At 42.8% G+C, this 18,908-nt stretch overlaps 1 protein-coding gene across 2 annotated transcripts in view; it reads left to right on the plus strand.

Annotated features, from left to right (window-relative positions):
- The first annotated feature begins 1,565 nt into the window (after window positions 1-1,565).
- Window positions 1,566-18,908, plus strand: part of EPHB6 (EPH receptor B6) — a 66,743-nt gene continuing 49,400 nt past the window's right edge. Inside the window, exon 1 of one of the 2 annotated variants that reach the window (XM_014253389.2) lies at window positions 1,566-1,706. The gene's annotated coding sequence lies outside the window, so the exon portion shown is untranslated. Of the gene's footprint in view, window positions 1,707-1,826; window positions 2,170-18,908 lie in introns of those variants that run through there. The other variant, XM_005523804.3, reaches the window with a different exon arrangement.

Genomic DNA, 18,908 nt, shown 5'->3' on the forward strand with positions numbered 1-18,908 from the left:
CTTTTTGAACACTGAGATGTGTCACTGTCTGCTGATGGTACTTGTTTTAAGCAGAACTTTATTCAATGCGCTTTTTCCTTTTGTATGTGTACCAGTGTCTTAAGTATAAGGGAATCATGGTCACTTTCTATTGTGCGTATTGTGAAGCTCGTACTTCAAACCAAAGAGAGTTACTTTGGGAACAGAAGCCCAAAATTCTGCTCTGTGTTATCACAGAAGTTTTTATGAATTGTAAGGCACTGAGTTTTGATATCTTTTCCATTCAGTGCCAATGCATGCTGTGTTTAGCTCACTGCATCCTCCCTCATTTTCTGCCACTCGGCTGTGTAACTCACTGAATGGTAGGAACGAGCAGAGGGTAATGCTGTATGCCTCATCCACTAGCATTGCTCTGTATTCAGCCCAGTGACATTTCCAAAATGAGTAGGTAGACTCTTGTTCTTGCACTAGCAGGAAACAGGAGACACCCAGAAAGATTTGTCAAAAAAGATGCTTTTAGTCCTTTGTTTCCACATCGGAAGGTGAGGTTCTCTCCTTTGAAGAACTGAGAAATCCCATTTGAGTCACCCTCACAACTGAGGTTTGTCAATACCTAGAATCAAGGAAGCACCTCGCCTCTGTGATGTTTCTCAGAATCACAGCATGGGTCAGGTCAGAAGGGATCACGGGAGCGGTCATCTGCTCCAACTTCCCTGCTCAAGCAGGGTCATCCCAGAGCACACAGCACAGGATTGAGTCCAGACAGTTCTGGAATATCTCCAGTGAGGAAGACTCCACAACCTCTCTGGGCAATCCATCCCAGCGCTCAGTCACCCGCACAGTAAGGAAGTTCTTCCTCATACTCAGCTGGAACTTCCCGTGCATCAGTTTCTGCCCATTGCCCTGTGTCCTAGTGCTCGGCACCGCTGAGGAGGGCCTGGATCCACCCCAACACCCTCCCTGCAGATACAGACACTGGTGAGCCCCCCTCAGACATCTCTTCTCGAGGCTGAACAGGCCCAGCTCCCTCAGCCTTTCCTCATAAGAAAGGTACTGTTAATAATCTTTGTAGCCCTCCACTGGACCCGCTCCTGGAGCTCCGTGTCGCTCTTGGACTGAGGAGCCAAGCACTGGACACAGCACTCCAGGAGCGCTTCACCAGGGCTGAGTGGAGAGGAAGCACTGGAGATGGAGTACAAGGAAGCACAGATGCACGAACTTGGGGCTGGGTTATGCAGACCAACAGGAGATGGCACACAGTAACACGGATTTCAACAGCGTCAAGAGAGACTGACCAAGGATCAGTCTTGTGCGGCCACGCTGTCCTTGCTGACCTGACCCTGGCAGGGGCTGGGGCAGGGGCTTGAGCAGAGGTTGGGGCGGGCACAGCTGCGGCCACGCTCGGGATCCCCGGAGAGCCGGCGGTGAGGGAAGACCCTTTTGGAAAATCCCCTTCTCGAAGAGGCTGGGTGGGGGAAGCGGGAAGGGTTCGGCAGCACAGCCTGGGATCGCGGAGGGAAGCCGGTGCCGCCCAGCGACCCGCCCAGCGGAGCGGCTCCGAGGGGAGGGGAGGCTGCCGGCGGCCGGGGGAGCCGGCGGGGCGTGCGGCACAGAGGATGGCGATGGCCGCGGAAGTGACAGGAGTGGCTGCAGCCGCCTCGGAGTGCGGGATCCCGCAGCGCCCCCACCCCCATTTGCCGTCGCTGGGCTTCTGCGAAGGAAAGCAGGTCGGGGGGGCGGAGAGAGAATGGAGGAGGGGCGCGGCGAGGAAGGGAGGGAGGTAGGGGGGAGAGAAAGCGAGAGAGAGAGAGAGAGGGAGAGGAGCCCGGAGAAAGGGACAAGGCAGATCTGGGAAGCGAGAGGAAGAGAGACTCCTGCAGGAGGGGGAACCTGGGCGGGGAGAGGACATTCCCAGCGAAGGGCCTGGAGGGGAGCGCAAGGATCGGGACTGCTCACAAGCATCCGACTTGTTGAAAGACGTCGAGCGAGGCCAGAGGCTGTGCCCGGGGCCGGGGGACAAAGCGGCGCTGGCCCGCCGGGATGGTGCAACTCGCGCGGTGAAAATGGTCTTTGTCCAACTTTTCTGATGCCGGGAGGCCGGGCGGCACGGCTCTAGCGGGAAGGGCTCCTGCGAACACCGCTCGAGTAATGCTGGGAAGTGGAGGGGGTGTTACTGGAGTCCTGCACAAGGTACCGCGGCGGGCGGACGGGAGGACGGGCATTGTGAGTCCGGCCGCGGCGCTCGGAGCCGGCGGGACGTGGTCGCGGGTACCCGCGGGTCACTGCCATCCGGGGGAGGGGGCACAGAACAAACGAGGACTACTTCGGAAGGGGTTAAAAGTCCGCAGGTGATGTTTTTTTCCTCCTTTCCCGGCGTGAGCTGTCGAAAGGCTGCGTTACCGGGACGCTCCCCCGAGCGCACCTCTGCTGCCAGGTGCCGGCTGTGGGCACGGGGAGGACAGAGGTGGGGAGTCGGGTCACGGCCTCTCCGCTCACAGGGATTACCCCCAGAGCCCTTCCACACGGCCACGGTGCGCTTGGTCTGCTCCCGTGAGCGGTGTTTCCCCTCTCTCTAGCCCCCTGAAGAGCCGTAGGGAAATGCTGCCTTTGAAGTAGGGCTTGATGGATGCTGGTGTGGGTTCCCGATCCTCGTGGAACGACACAGGGGAGGCTGTGTGGCCTTGTCTGTGGGTAGGGTTGCTCAGCGCTCTTGTGGGGGACAGATGGTTGTATGAGTGCTTGTGGCAGAGAAAAGCCATGTTAGGCTATTTTTCAAGGAGATGATGCAAGTTACTACTACTCAAACTAAATAAATCTGTGAATGTGGGAGGGGCTGTTGTGATGGGTAATTTTAATTTTGCCTTTTGTGGGATACACTGAGATGATTTCACTTACTCTGAAGTTTCTCTTGCTGTTACCACACTCATTTGGCTGGGGAGGAGAGTGAGTATCACCTCCCTTTCCTACAGGTTCCAGAAATCAGAGAGTAAAGATGGGGAAGGAAATCTCCCAAGGGGCATCCTTCACTAGCATTGATACCAATTCATGCAGATTCATGGTGGAGTGAGAGGGCAAATGGAAACAACAAAGTCAAGGAGAGTTGGCTGCCACAGCGTACATGTGTTACAGAGGCAAATCTGTAGCCTCAGATGCAATGAAGGAGGAGGCTTCCTTTTTCATTGTTATATGGGTTCTAATCCGAAACATGGAACTGGATGTGGGTACACCTCTTGTTTAGTCAGAGCTGATCCGCCTGCCCTAAGCCATTAATACAAGATTTATTGGCTATTCTTCATTCACAGTTTGAAATAATTCCAACCTAATAATCCTCTTTTGATGTCTCTCCATTTAATTGCAGAAAAAAAATACAGTTTTTCTCTAGAAGTTCACTCGCTAAATTCAACACCTTGCCCTACTTGTGTTTGCTTTACTAATGTATTGGCAGGCTTCAGATAACTGCACATAATTGTATCCTTTCCTTTACTGCTTTTTGCATGTATGCTCTCTTAGCTAAATTACGCATGTGCAGTTTTTAATTCCTTGACTTGTGTGCCCCTCTAGCCACTAAACATTTTTTCTTGACTTCTGAGTTCTCTCCTATTTGACATTCTTGCACTTGCACTGAGCTCCTCAGAATTGTTTGCATGGCTGTGTGTTTTGATACATGGGAATAGCATCACTTTGGGGCACTGGATATTCTATGAAGTAGGATTGTATGTCTTTCTGTTTTCATCACCGAAACCCCACAGAAAGGCATGTTTTCTTGCATTGTTCTGAAGTTCTCAGCTCTTCCAAGCTGTTATCTGTGGCAAGAACAGCTTAGGTTGTGGAGACTTTTTGGAGAGGGCTGGGGAGGAGATGTCTATTCTCTTTTCTTTTGCCCAAGGCTGCTACTATCTTTGCCTTCTGTATTTTACTTGGAGGCTGACCAATGGCACAGTGTAAATCCTTTTTGGAGGGAAGGCAGCTGGTGGCTCCAAGGAGACAGCTGCTTATTCTCCAGCATGCTCCCATAGGCTGCCAGCAGATGTGTCTGACAAGGGAGCTCATGCCTCAGTCCATTGAGAATTGTCTTCTTTATGCCTGTACAGATGCACTGTGTACATCCCTCTTTGTGCCCAGGTGCAGATGGCTTCCCCTTCTCCCCTCTGATACTGCATGTGCCATATGCAGAGAGTCATGTAAGAGATGAGTGTATTTTCTCCCCCCTTATCTTGTGTGCCTCCAATTAAGACAGATTTGTTTTTTGGCCAATGTTCCTTCCCCTGGATTGTCAGAAGATTTATGCTTGCTTTTTCTCTGGTTCAGGAATGCTTCTCTCTCCAGATCTGCTCTCCCTAAAACCTTGGTTTCCTTGTATTTCATTGTCCATTTGCAGTCCCTGTGCAGAGGGTTAACCTGAAGTCCCTACAGATTAGTGCAGAGTACGTTTGAAGCACACTTAAGGTTACACAATATATTTTTATTTTTCATTTTTGTGGCCATGTTGCATATGTTTACTGCACACATAAACAATAGAAGGTGTAAGAAGTACAAATCTGTGTGTGTGGTCAAGCTAGAGCTTTATAATGTCATTTAGCTACCAAACAAGAGGGCAGTGTCTTCTAAAAAGGATGTTGTCATGAAAAAGTATTTATTAAGAATATTACAGATTGGCTGGTTTTGGTTATAAATGTGACTTTTTTCTAAAAGCTCAAAGACTTATTTCTGTGAGAAGTTGATTAAAGGTTTAGAGGGAAACTGATGATCCTCTATAATATTATCATTATTTAGTCTTGTTTGCTGTTATTTTTGTTCCTTAAATCTGATTTAATACCAGATTAATGTTACATCTTGCTGTTGATTTTGATTTGTTAGCAAGTTTTGTATCACCTTACAGAAATACAGGTAAGGTTTTCTTCCAGCTACTGACTCCACACATTCAGCGGTTTTCCTACTCATTATGACCTTATACTTTAGCTTCTACCTGATAAATCCTGGGCTGGATATCACTCCTCTCTCCATAATTGTTCTTTGGCAGGTAACCATAAAGTGTCATGTGTTTCAGGGGTGTACACAAGTGTAACACAGGCGTATTTTGTAAATAATTCTGTAGATGTTGTACAACAGCATACTAGCTCTCTTTCTCCAGTGCTACCAACTGTGCTATGCAAATAGACCCCCAAAAGGATAAAAGCTCCTTAATTACTTGTGTCAGCCATAGCAGTCAAACATGTGAGCAGCAAATCCAAGTAAGAAAAAGCCATTTCATGTTGTCACTCTTCTCACACTTGATTTATACAAGGAGTTTTAAACTTAACAAACAACTACACTAGTATTTCCTTCTCAGAGGTGTGTGTTGTGCTTTCAAGAAATACTCCTCTGCCACCAGTAATAAAAATTTATAGGGAGTGTACTGTTAATATATGTTGTGTTTTAAAAAATGCAATTAAAATGTGTGCACTTTTTGGAGATCCTGGCACATTATTTTATACAGAAGGCACTGTCTTGCCTTTTAAAAAGTCACTTAAAAAGAAGCTGATGCTTCTGTCACAGAGGTCCTACTTGAAGATTGTTCTTGAGACCACTTCTGACAAAAGCTCTTCTAGTCACTGGTTTCAATTTTCCATGCCTGCAGAGGCCCCTGTGCATTCTGCTACTCAGACCTGCTTGTCAAGAAGATTTTTGTTGAAACATTTCACATGCACACCCCCACTCCCGTGTGCACGCGCGTGTGCGCATGCTCGTGTGTGCACACAGCTCCGGGCAAGGAGCGGAAAATATGCTGTCCTGGCAGCAGAGAAGATGTTGGGTACCGTAAGAACACAGCCTATCCAGCCTCAAAAGTACAGTCTTACATATGAAAGCTGAATCCTTGAGGTCTTGATTCACCTTAGGATGGAAATTCTCGCCAGCCCAGACCTGCACATTGAAACATACATGACTTCATTTTCAGACAGGCTTTTCTTTTTTTTTTCCCGTCTCCTTAAGCTTGCCAAGTAAATGATTCCTCTGCTGATTCTGCAGTTTCCAAGTACAGTTCTTTGCTCTGTGCCATGTCTCCCGAAAATATCCAACGTGTCTAAATCATGTAATTAAACCCTAGAAGCTAGATACTGAGAACTACTGACTCTTTGTAAGATATTTCTGTTTTAGCATACTGATGTTTCTCCAAGTTACTGTAAAGCTTTCAAAGCTCCCTAAATGACCTGATCTCTCTCCCACTTACTGCAAAACACTCACATGATATGAATCTGCTTGGCCCAGCTGACCACTTCAGAGGCAGTGTGTAGGATACAGACGCCTGTGTGGAAGCCTTTAGCATCAGGCTTACCACAGGCTCTCTCATATCCTGGGTATGTCTGCAAGTGGAAGCATGGTTCCTTGGCAGAACTCTCTTATCTTCTTAACTATTCTCTAAGAAGAGTGGGATGTCCCAAGAGGGACAGTATTACAGAGATTTCTGAGCAGGTTTTGAATAATTTCAGTTTGAAAATTCAAACTGGACTGTTTATGAGACTGTTTGAATTTTCATATGTTAGGTTTCACTCACAGCTAGGATCAATTTCATTCCGGTATGCAGAATCTGGAAGGCTTTCTGCACCAGGAAGATGTTTGAAATTACTCCTTTTTGGGTTTGAGCCAGGAAGAAGCTGCTGGAAGCACAGCTGGATTGGGATGTGTGCCTGCAGTTGTCTCCCAGATGGTCCCTTCCGTTCCTAATGTCAGTAGGCTTTCAGCTGGTGCCAGCAGCAATGGGGATGCAAATATGTAGTGACATTTTCACTTTTCAGCGAGTTTGCCAATCCCGTTTGGTGCATGTGTTGTCCCACACTATGGTATCAGGAATGGAATAGTTCTCTTGAGGAATGTTTGTTTCATTGCTTGTGCAGAGAGGATCTTAGTGGTCTTTTCTTCCGGTATCTAACAGTGTTAGAAATGCATAAAGATGCAGTACCACGTGATGTGAGAACAGATCCTGGTGACCTGAGTATAAATCAGCAGTCTGTTAAAGTCTAGGGGATAGATAGAAGCTTGACAGAGGGAATTTTCTTGGTTTGCACGTGCCTTGTTCTGCTGGGACATGTATGTGGAGTCAGATGCTGAAGAGTAATTACTCTTCATTTTGAGCCTTATTGTAGCTACCTTTTTGCTTGGGGCCCCAGGCTGAGCACCAGAAAGACATTTGGTGAAATAACGTAATGGGAATGATGCATGACTTGTGCTCCTTGTTTCAGTCAGAAGTCCTCTTAACTCAGACTGCAAGAATGGTGTTGACAGTTGTGTGTTTTTCATGAATAATTTTACCAGTCTTGAATTAGAAGTGGCTCTGGATGGTCTCAGAGAGCTGCAGGTTCTTGGAAGAACTAAGGACATCCTCAGATAGAAGATGGAGGGCCTTGAAGGGAGGGTGGGCCAGAGAAGGCCAGGAAGAGGGGTGAAGCACCTCTCCTGAAGACAAGCTGAGAGAGCTAGGATTGTTCAGACTGGAGAAAACTCTGGAGTGACATTACTGTGTCCTTCCAGTACATGAAGGGGATATAAGAGAGCTGGAGAGGGACTTTTGGCAAGGGCATGTAAGCAATACAACATCTAGGAAAGACTTCAGACTTGAAGGGTTGGTGTAGAGGAAGGAATTCTTTACTCAGAGTGTCGTGAGGCGCTGGAACAGGTTGCCTGGAGAAGCTGTGGATGCCCCATCCCTGGAAGTGTTCAAGGCCAGGCTGGATGGGGCTTGAAGCAGCCTGGTCTAGTGGAAGGGATCCCTGCCCATGGCAGGGGGATCAAAATTGAATGGTCTTTAAGGTCCCCTCCAACCCAAACCATTCTGTGATTCTGTGAAAACAAATTAGTGACTAGATCCCTATTACCTGGAAAGAATAGTTTAAGAAATGCTTTCCTAAATATATTTTTTTGATTATGTCTAATGGGTTTCCCCCAAAAAAGTGTGCATGATGACGGAGTTGAAAGAAAACAAATCAGTCTTTGGACACCGCGTAAAAATAAAGACGTTAAATTCTTTAAAAGAATTAAGCTACAACAGCTCTTATTCTGTTCAGTAAATTAACACCTACTGGACAGTCCTGATTGAAAGGATCAGAATAGGTTCCATTGAATAGTTGTACATTTCCTGCTTCTCTTGGCTAAAGGTCTGTACCAGGTCACTGTATCTAATAGTGTTGAAAAGAATTGTGTGTATGGAAATCAGAGTGGGAAGGGAGAATTTGCCCTAAACCCTCAGAAAGTTATTTTAAAATTAGTTTTTAGAAGATTTTTTTTTTCAAAATGTTTAGCTTTCCCATCTTCCACCCAGATCATAGCAGATCAGCCTGGCATTTTCTGCTTTTTTTCTTTTGTGCCTCTGAACCTGTGGTGTTGAAATTGGATGGTCCCTGACTTTATGGCACTAATGCAAATGCACAGAGACTATTTGTGTTCTACTGTGTGAACTTCTGTGCCACAGCACTGATGAGCTGGGAGCTCAGTGAAGAGCAACAGAAGTGATTAGGTGACTACAGGGAATTTTTAAAATGCTATTAAAAAGCACTAGCTTACTGATGAGTGAAAAGGGTTTGCTCTGGAGTAGCTAGAGTACCTAAAAGACTATTGACGGGATCCCAGGCAATGTGCTGGCCAAAGTGAAAGAGCTGGCTCAAATTGCCCAAAGTAGATGGGTTTGGGTTCAGTATTAAGGTGTGATTTCTTCCAGCAAAGGTCCACGTAGATTGTAGAAAGTCATGGAAGCCCTACTGGTAATGACATTTAAAAATACGACTAGGGAAGCTTAAAGAAATACACCGACAAAAATCCTGCAGTTGACCAGGGGCTGTAGGCCAGATGTTGTCTAAATAAAGGTGCCCATCCCCCTCATTTAATTTCTGTTATTCTAGTCTTACCAACAACTGGGGGAGGGACTGCCTTCCTGACAGAAAATCTATCTTGGATCTGCTATGTTACAACCAAGACTGGTTGATATCCAAGGAAAGGAAGTGGTGTATTGTACTCACTCCATTCTAAATGTAATCCTTTGGTTTTGAGGTTGGACGTGGTTGTAACAAGAGCAGCGAGCCCCAGCATCCACACTGAAATATAAATAAGCCTTTGAGACACTGAGGAGGCAGGATGAACTCTGAGATTTATGTGTTGTTGCTTTCATCTCTGGCACGAAAAATAATACAAACATGCATTAGAAAGAGATGCTATGAGCCTGAAATATCTTTCTACCATAACCTGCTTGGCCTTCCCTTTTCCTCTTAAGACTATTTCTGTTCTGCTGAAGCATTAGTGGCACATAATGTTCCCATTTCCTGAGGGTGGAAACACTGAACTGGAAATGCAGGAGGAGGAGGAGGAGGGAAGGACCTGAGAACAAAATTGGCTGCTCTTCAGGCTCTGCCAGTGGCAAGTTCAAATTTTTGGTGGAGCTCTCTGACCCTTTTTGCTACACATGGGCTCCTTGTGATCCTTCACTGAACTCAGGTGATTGTTCTAAGCAGTCATTGCCATTCAGATAATCTCTTCTTTCCAGCCTTCGTCTGACTTCTTTTCTTCAAGCTACCATTTCTGCTTCATTTTCCTCTCGATTGTCTCGGAAATGAGAGCCAGTTTTGGGCAACTTGATTCCCAAAATCAAAGTGAAAACCTGGACAAAGCCTTGAATCAGCATGATTCATTACTGTTGTTCTCTAAGTAAATATCAAGATGTTGACAAAAGTTAAAATAAACTTAATGTTAAAGACCAAGTGAGATGATTCTGAAGTCCTTCTGAAGGACTTCTGTAGTGTCTGTTCTTGTTGCTCAGTTCAGTCATTTTAGCAGTGAGACCAAGGCACTAAGAGGAAAGACAACTGAGTCTGAATGAATATTATGGATTTCAAGACTGAAAGTGAAGACAGCAAAACTGAAGAAACCATCTATTTTCTCAAAGTCTTTCCAGAGTAAGTTCTAGGTCTCATAGTTCTTTTCTCTGTGTTCTTGAGAGATTGCTGCCAAGGGTAGCTCCCTCAATTGCCTGGTATGGCACAGTGAAGTAACACCTCCTGCAAAAATGGTTGTTGACAGATTGTAGTAAGTGGTGGTGTGCACTTCTCAGAGTATGACCAGCACAGTGCAGGGTTGTTTCATGATGTTTTAGTACCTAACATGAACATGAGACTCAAACTAATGGTAGAACAGACAGAATTCCCGTCTAGGCAAACAGTGGTCATAAAAGAATGAAGGCGGTGTGGTAGCGCTCTTCTCTGAGCCATTTTCTCCCTCCCTCATAGCTTCCTAGTTTTGTGCATGTATTTCCACATCAAACGCTCTAATTTACATGCTGGAGCTAAAGCTTGTATATTGTACAGCCTGTTGGTGCAGTCAGCAAAATGTAAGGGAATCAGCTTGACTGAATATAATTTTTTATTCTCACTACCATTTGGGGAATACGTTATGTTACAGCCCTCTGTTGGGGCAACCTTATGAACTCAAAAACTGGTATTTGCAATTCTTTGGGGTTATAACTATGGAGATGGAAGGTAGCTGGTAATCACCTGCATAGAGTGAAGGTAGGAGAGTAGGTTTGGACAGCAACGTCAAGGAAGTGAAAAAGTCAGTAAAGTGATCGTGCTTCAGTGCTTTTATGCCTTGTTGTTTTACAAAGAAGCATTCTTGCTTCTCTTAACAGGAATAAAAAAAGTGATGATAAATAGTGCTAGTAACTAAATAGTTTTAAAAGTAGCCTCTATCTGTGAGTGCATGAAGCCTACAATTTGTGAACCAAGCTCTACGACAGCCTAAGGCTGTGAAACTGATTAAAATGGAAAAAAGTAGTTTTAATTAACCCTTAAATTATGAAGCACATTCTCTGAAAACCCAAGCTGCCTCATTGAAGCCAGAAAGGAGGTTAATAAAAAGAGCTGCACTTAAATTAAGATGCTTTAATATTATTAGTCCTTTCTGTAATCTGTTTTGAAATGACAGTTTCTCTCATGGAATGAAAGGCAATTTCAAAATGATGGGAATTCCCATAGAAGAGGAACATTATCTTTTAACCGGCTGTCATTGCTGCCACTATATCCCAATAGACAACATAACCTTGGATACTGTGAATACGAATAACATGCATTTTCTGCTTATGCTAAATATTTCTTACTGTAGAACCCTCATGAAGTCAAAAGGAAAATTAGAGATGAAGACAGTAAGCATATTTTTGCAAAAAATGAAGTTCTTTACTGCAGCTGAAGAAAATATTAATCCTTACTAAAGGATTTTTCAAACTGGTCTGCAATGAACAGTTTAAGAAAAGTATCTTCAGCTTGTTCTTTTTTTTCCCCTCCATTGTGTCTTTTGAGTGTTTATGCATGGATCTTCGTTCATATGTTTGTAGACATGACATGTAAGGCTACATTCTTAAGTTACAGAGGGAAAGAGCATTAGTATAAAACATCTCTTTTCTTAGACTTATTCATATCTTAGTTTTGCAAGCCGCTATCACTTTTGCTCCTGTTCTACCCTTCAGGCCCTTGATTCGTTTTCTAGTGTCCTGAGACACTAGATCTAGTGTCCTTTAAGACTGTTTTGCCTCTCTGTGTTTGGGTTGTCTGTGCAGATTTGCAGTTGCATTTGCAGACTTGGTCAGCAAATGTCAAGGTAATTTTTCTGATTTGTGACATTGCAAGCACTGTGCTTGGCTTCTTTACCACTTTCCATCCATTAGCAATCAGAAATTCATCTATAATAACTTTAATTTCACTTGAAGAAAAAAAATGCATGATAAGCATTGCTGAGTAGATGAGAACATGATTTTCGGACATTCTCTTTACGTCACTGTCATGGTTTAACCCCAGCTGGCAGCTAAGCAGCACACAGCTGCTCGTTTAGCCCCTACCCTTCCACCCCTCAGTGTGATGGGAAGGAGAACGGGAAAAAGGTAAAAGACATGGGTTGACATAACAGCAATAAGAACAGTTTAATGACTAGAATAATATAATAACAATACTGTGATGGTGATGATGATGGAAAGGAAAGGGGGAGAGAGGTATAAACCCCAGAAAACACAGCTGATGCATGGTACAGTTGCTCACCACCTGCTGGTGAATGCCCAGCACATCCCTGAGCAGTAATCAACAGATCCTGACCACCTCCCCTCTGTTTATGCACTGAGCATGACTTCCGTAGTGTGGAATACCTCTTCAGCCTGTTCAGGACAGCTGTTCCTGGCCTTGCTCCCTCACAGCTTCTTGTCCATCTCCTCAATGGCAGAGCATGGGAAATTGAAAAGGTCTTGATTTAGAGTAATCTTTACTTAGCAACAACTAAAACATCTGTGTTATTAAGAGTATTCTCAATCCAAAACGCAGCACTCTGCCAGCTCCTAAGAAGAAATTTAACTCTATCCCAGCCAAAACCAGGACAGTAACACATCCTCTGTTTAATAACCATTTGTGAAAATGTGTTATTTCCCTTTCCCTTTCAAATACCAAAATAGGATGCATATTTTTTCTTGTTTTCAGATGTCTTCTGTTATAAAATTTCAGTGAATTTTGCGGTGTTTGTTTAAACTTGCGTCAGAGGAGGAAGTGTCAATTTTCAAAGAATTTTTAGTACCACAGATTATTTTCACCTAGAAGTAAATAATGTGGTGATCTTCAAGGATACTTGAGTCTCGTATTCTAAACTTAAAATTTTGTGTTTAGAGTTTTGGGAATACAACATTTTACGCAGTGCTTGACAAAGGTTTGCTGCTGTGCCCTGGAGTTTGTGAATTGTGTATTTTTTTCCTCACTGAAGCCTTATGTCTTCCTTTTGTACAGATGAAAGTATAATTGTCAAAGATAAATTATACTTGAAGCTGATAGCATCATATTTATTTCCACACAGATAAAAGTGCAGAGATCTGTGCACAGTTGTACTGAGAGAAGTATCCTGAGAAATTAGGGTAAAATCAATAGCAGGACAGTGAAACCATACCCAGTGGGTACAGTTGTCATCTTCTCTTACCATCAGAGAAGATAAATGTGATGGACAGCTGTTAATTCATTTCTCCCTGTTTGAGAACTCTCCTTTTATTTACTGTATAAAAATTCAAAGGGAATATTGTATCACTTCAATTCCTGTTATATTTTAGAAGTTTCTATCAGGAAGTAATGGATAACATAAAGAAAAATTAATTTCTTCACGTTTCTCATTCTATAATGCTGTTAATATTCTAGATTTTGCTTCCAGGTGTTAATGTTAGAAACTTGACTAAAATTGCCAGTGTCTCTTTGAAAACTACACAAATCTCTATAAAAATTGTCAGTGAAGCCAAATCTTGTGAGGTAGAAAGATTTTTTTTCAGGAACTTAAAATTGTGTTTAATATGTATGTAATTCAAGTACATACTAGATGGAAGAAAGAATCTGTATCTTTAATTAGAATATTTTTTTAGATTTTTGTAGTTTCAAGTGATCAGTGTTCATCTTTGTTAGGCATAGCAAAACATGATGTGGAGGCATTGAGAAGGTCTCCAGAAACACAGGGCAGCTGTGAATGAATTTTGCTTGGGAGGAAAGACTAGATTTACAAGCTAAGCTGTAAAGCTACTCTAGCCAAGTGCGTGTCATGGCAGAGAAGAGAGATTTAAGGGAAAGCACTGTAGTTATCTAAAGAGATGCTAACCTGGCCTCCTGTGTGGCTTGGGAGATGGCACAGAGGCTCGGAATCTCCCCAGACACCTTCGGGCTGCTCCTAGGGAGTCATCGGGAGGGAGCTGTTCAGCTGTCCGTAGCTCCCTTTTTTAATTAGCGCAGATCTTAGCTGGTGAACGTGATTCAGCTCAGTCCACTGACTGCCGAGGTCACTGGAGTGATTGTGCTTCTAAGTTGGGCACCCTATTCGAGCTCAAGGGTTTAATAAAAATTCATGAAAATAAGCATCTCTTTCTTCCCTATAAGAGCTATGGAAGTTCTTAATTTGGATTCCAGTAGGAAATGTATAATCAGAGCATGGAAGATCAGCTTCAAGACTCCTGATGTTTCCATGGTAAACAAGGAAATGAATGCCTTTCTTTGGAGAGCATTCAGAATCAGCTTTTGGAGTGTCATTGTAAACTTAAGGGATCCCAAGAGAAACAGACACAACTCTGTCTTAATAATCTGTAGGAAGTAAATGATCAAGCCAGCTAGATGAAATATTTTATGAAGTATGCTCTTGAGGAATAGTTATTAGTTATACATTTCATCTAGAGCATTTCTCTCAAAATTAAATAAATCAACAGACTGTAAAAAAATCCATAAGGCTTTTTTTGATAAATTCTACTCTCAGATATTTTCAAAGTAGTTTGGAGTCATTAAAAATAATCTAAATTAGTAACAGAGGATGAAAGGATATACAGCAACTATTAAAATGAGCTATTTATTTAATCAATCATTTTTTGTGGTGCTTTATGTGCCCCAGTAACAGAATTTTTGAAGAAAACATATTAACTTCATTATATTAAAACCCTGAGGGATAAATTATGTGTTGCTCCCCCCCCATTCACTTCCTGTTTGGGGCGTAGAAAGATTTCTATGAATAGCAGTTATTGTAATTATTGTCTAAGAAAGAAGGTAGGCAGTATTATGTCATGCTCAGAGTGCTGGACAGGCACTGAGTGACAGCTTTTCACAACAGCATCATGAGATTTATCCCAGTGAGATGCGTGACCATTGCTGCAAGGGCATCCCAGTGGCAAAAGAGAAATTATAGTAGGACAGAAATGGGGGCAGCAAAGGAGGGGAGGAGGCCTTTTGCTTGATGTGTAATACTATCATGATTCCCTATTTATCATGAATGAGAGGTATTAATTCCACTTTTTGTACTCTGCCTAAATGTGATGAATCAGTGTGCGGCACAAATTAATTGGAATAGTAGTTTATTGACTCTCCCAGATGTTGTGCTCATTTATCTTTTTAATGGTTCTTGCTGAGGGATAGTATTAAGCTGATATGAGTCACAGTGCAAAATGTGCAGGAGGAGGAAAGACTGTGTTTGCAAAGGTACAGCATTTTCTCTACTCTGGAGAATTTTTGAGGTACATTTATTTTTCGTCTAGATCCTTTGTGTGAGGAAGAAGTATGACAAATACGGGGAAAGTTTGTGGAATCAAGTGTAGCAGAGGGAAGTTAGACCCGTATTATGATTTCTACTGTGAAATAGGCCTAGAGGAGTCAGTTAACAATGAACGAGGAAGAAGCATTGTTCCTGTGGGAGGAAACAAGATGATTTGGAAAAGTTCTTGGAACAGATAAGAAGAATTGAAAGCATAAAAAATTTGGCACTGTTACGATTTCAGCTGCTATTAGTAGAACAATTTAAAATACGTAAAAATACTTAGTTGCACGAGGATAGATATCTTTCCAAATCTGTTTCAAGTTCAAGACAGGGATTGGATGAATTCCTAAAGAGATACTAAAGGCAAGGAATTGGGGGATATTCTCTAGTAATCTTTGCCTTATATTTGTGGATACCAGAGGAAGAGTAGGGAAGAGGGTCACATAGAGGCCAGGCTTGCAAGCCGTCTGCACACAGCACCTCTTCCTGGCACTGGAGACACAAAGAAAACTTGGCTTTAGGTGGACATTAATCTGCTTCTGTGTTTTCTTGAATTTTAAAATGTACAACTCAAAGAAATATCTATATTCAGGCCCTCATCTTTTCTCCAGAAAGCTTGTGCAGTACCTGAACAATTCTAGCTTTTTTTTTAATTCTAAATGCATGCTTGAATTCCTCCTGTGGAAGCCAGACAGATGCATGGTTCAGAAGAGTGTTTAATGCTATACCATGTCAGGTTCTGCAGGTGGTGTCTGTCAGAGGGAAACAGGGCCACTGCACATTATTTTCTGATCTGTGACTACATATTGTCTGTGTAGTAAGATAGAACATTCTTCAGTGAAGGTCTGTCTAAAGTTTTGTGGTTGGAGTCAAAAGGTTAAGAAAAGGAGGGGTTTTGTTCAAAGCTTAGGTCCAGAAGAGCCTGTGGCCAGCACAGAATTAACACAGTTTATCTAGCTGTCACTGTTTTTGATCAGTCTCAGAGTGCCATGCAAACTGCAGAAGAATAAAAAAGCAGTCCATTCTAAGGAGACCCCTCAGGTTTGTCATGTGCATGACCACCTCCATCAAGGCTCCAGACATATTGGGGTATTCTAAAATAAATGACTGCACAAACCTTGGAGCAAACCTCCTTCCTTGCTAACAGAAACACATGCATTGATGGAAGGGAATTCTCAATTAATGCCGACCTGTTTAGCAGCACTGGTGCCCTATGGCTCTTCAGGTGTCATCGCTGACAGTGCTTGAACTTTGAGGGAATCCTTTATTTGCATAAAGAAGCTGCTGCAAAGGTACTGACTGCTTGAAATGCTTTGCCACAGCTTAGGTACAGCATGGGCAGACAGCAGCCCTCTTTGTGACAGAAATCTCACAAGCACAGAACTGTACAACTGTCAGTTGTTTTAGCACATGTGGGAGCACTATCACTGTCTCTTCTGTAGCACTGAGCATCATTTCCCTGGAAATGGTACTGAAGCATTCCCACTTCAAGACTGAGTTCAGAAAAAGTGAGAAATTACAGCACTGGCCCTGTCTGGTGAGAATAAACAGGACTTAAACAGTGCCAGTCAAGCCAGGCATGCTGTTTCACATTCAAGGCTTTCCAGCTGAAATGGCTTGTGTTTTCAGTCTTGGGTAGAAGAAGCTTTGAGGTGCTTGGCAAGAGCTGACTCTCTTCTGTTTAGATAGAAACAGAAGACAGCAAAGGAGATTCTGATGACATATAAGGAAGAAAAAAAAAATACCCAGTAAAAAAAAAAATCTAAAATGACCCAGTTCAACACTGCTACAGAAGCCCAAAAAGTTGAGGAATCTCCATCCTTGGTGGTGTTCAAAACTCATGTTGACAAGCTTCCCAAAGAACTCTTCTCCCTTGCTGGTTGTTCATCTAAGAAACCAGGATTCTTGAAAATAGTGGTGGTGATTGTATTTATCTCTTTAACTGAGATCTCAAACATAAATTTTGGTAATCTAGGTAACACAGTGAAGGTGCCAAAGTAAACAGTCATGATAACTTCGGTGAATGATGTAAGGAGACAACCCAGAAACTTCCAACTTCCATCTCTTGGAGCTTAGTGTTACAGTAAAAGTCATATGTGACTGATGTTTTCTGACTGCTTGGGATCTTCACAGTTTTATAAGTTTGAATCATTAAAAGGCATTTTGATCCTCTGGAACTGTCACTTCTCAGATGCTTTAAAATCTTCAGGACTTCCCAGGAGATGGAGATCATTCCACTAGCTAAGGAAGTGTATGCCTAAAAATGGGTTAAATCCTTTAAGGAAAGGTTAGCATAAGAGGATTGACAGCTGGTACATGAGTGGCAAGTTCATGTACTTGGAGGAGAGAAAGGATGAGAAGCAGTATTTAAGGAAGTCTATCAAGGGATCCTGTGCACAGAAGATGTATTGCTTTACAGTTGGATTTGGAGGAGAGTGGGGAATAGTGGACTCCATACTCCATAGCAAAGGGAAGTAATCTTGCTGAAAGCAGTTTTGGAAGAAGTAACTAGCTGAGAAGGCCATGAAAAGATGCTTGTGTGGACAAGAGAAGAGGGTGGTTTGAAAGTTGGGATGGTTTGAGGTTTCTGTTTACGTAGTTTGAGGTAGGGTAGAAGTGGTAGGAGAACTGAAGAATGAAAGATGAGCGTCTCTGGGTGTAGTCAGATTCTGTACACATCAAGTGCTAGGGGGAAGGGCAGGGCAGTGGTTAGCAATTTAGGGGCTCAGTACTCTTTAATTCACAGAGGCTACTGCTTCCCTCCTACTCTCCCTTAAATGCTTCCATAATGTTCTCTCTATCCTTCACTGTGGAGTAAGCATTTTTCATTGAGGTGTGGAAGAGGTAGAAAAAAAATAAAAATATAAAAACTAAAACAACTAAAAAAATTACCTTTTTTTATCTACTAAATCACTACCAGCTTTTTGATTTAACCACAGTTTATTTCAGGGAAAATAATTGCCAATCTAGGGCTGTATGATTCCTCTTAAAGAGCAGTGTAACTTTGGTGGGATACAGGGCCAACCAGGATAAGGCAAAGAGATGTTGTAAGAGAGATGTGCAGGTGAGGAGAGCAGCAGAAGAACAGCTGGTCTCCTTGGAGCCAGAAATTGTTTTGTGTCTGGTTTTGTGTACAAGGGGTTTTTTAGTTATATCTTTTCTGTGGCAATTTCAATGCTATGGCCTGAGATCCAGCAGCCAAAGTATATTTGGGTTCGGTTTTCTGCTCTGTGACTCAGAAATTATGTGACATGAGAAAATCTGAATTGTGAGCTGTTTCCAAGCCTTCTGCAGATAAATGAAGTCCCATTGACAGATATTAAAGTATGCTTCAGTTTGTTTGACATCTGTTTCTGCATTTGTTTGCCTTCATTATGAACACTTCAAAGTCCTCATCTCTTAGGATTTTACTGGCCTAATAAAAAACTTTAAGATATTATAATATTACAGATTCACTGTCAGTACAAATCGTATTTATATCTCCATGTAGACGTGTCTTGCAGGCTTGATTTTGGTGTACCCAGTCTTAGTTTTGGTGGCTCAGGCAGCAGTCTTCACTCCTGTTCCAGGAGAACACTGCTGTGAGCTTGGATAGTTCTTTCTGTAAAGAAGAACGTTCTGATCTTTCACCCTGGAATGTTCTCCTTTCTGCAGTTGCATTCTGTGGTGTTTTTATGTCATGTTGTATACATGCTAAATAAACTAATAAGCAGTACCTGTATTATATCCATCCTCACATTTAATCTTCATTTTTCCTCAGTTATACTTAATGGACTTTATTTTTCTCTCTCCTCTGAAGTCATGATTCAAAGTTTTTGCCTCTTGCTGGGATCCCTTTAGTTTCCTTACATTTTAGTGATGCTCGGAGTGCCTTTGGTTCGTCTGTCTTGGGTGCT

This window comes from Pseudopodoces humilis, chromosome 2, assembly GCF_049639895.1.
Source record: "Pseudopodoces humilis isolate 2021_Gansu_Grassland_sample_001 chromosome 2, ASM4963989v1, whole genome shotgun sequence".
Taxonomy (NCBI): Eukaryota; Metazoa; Chordata; class Aves; order Passeriformes; family Paridae; genus Pseudopodoces; species Pseudopodoces humilis.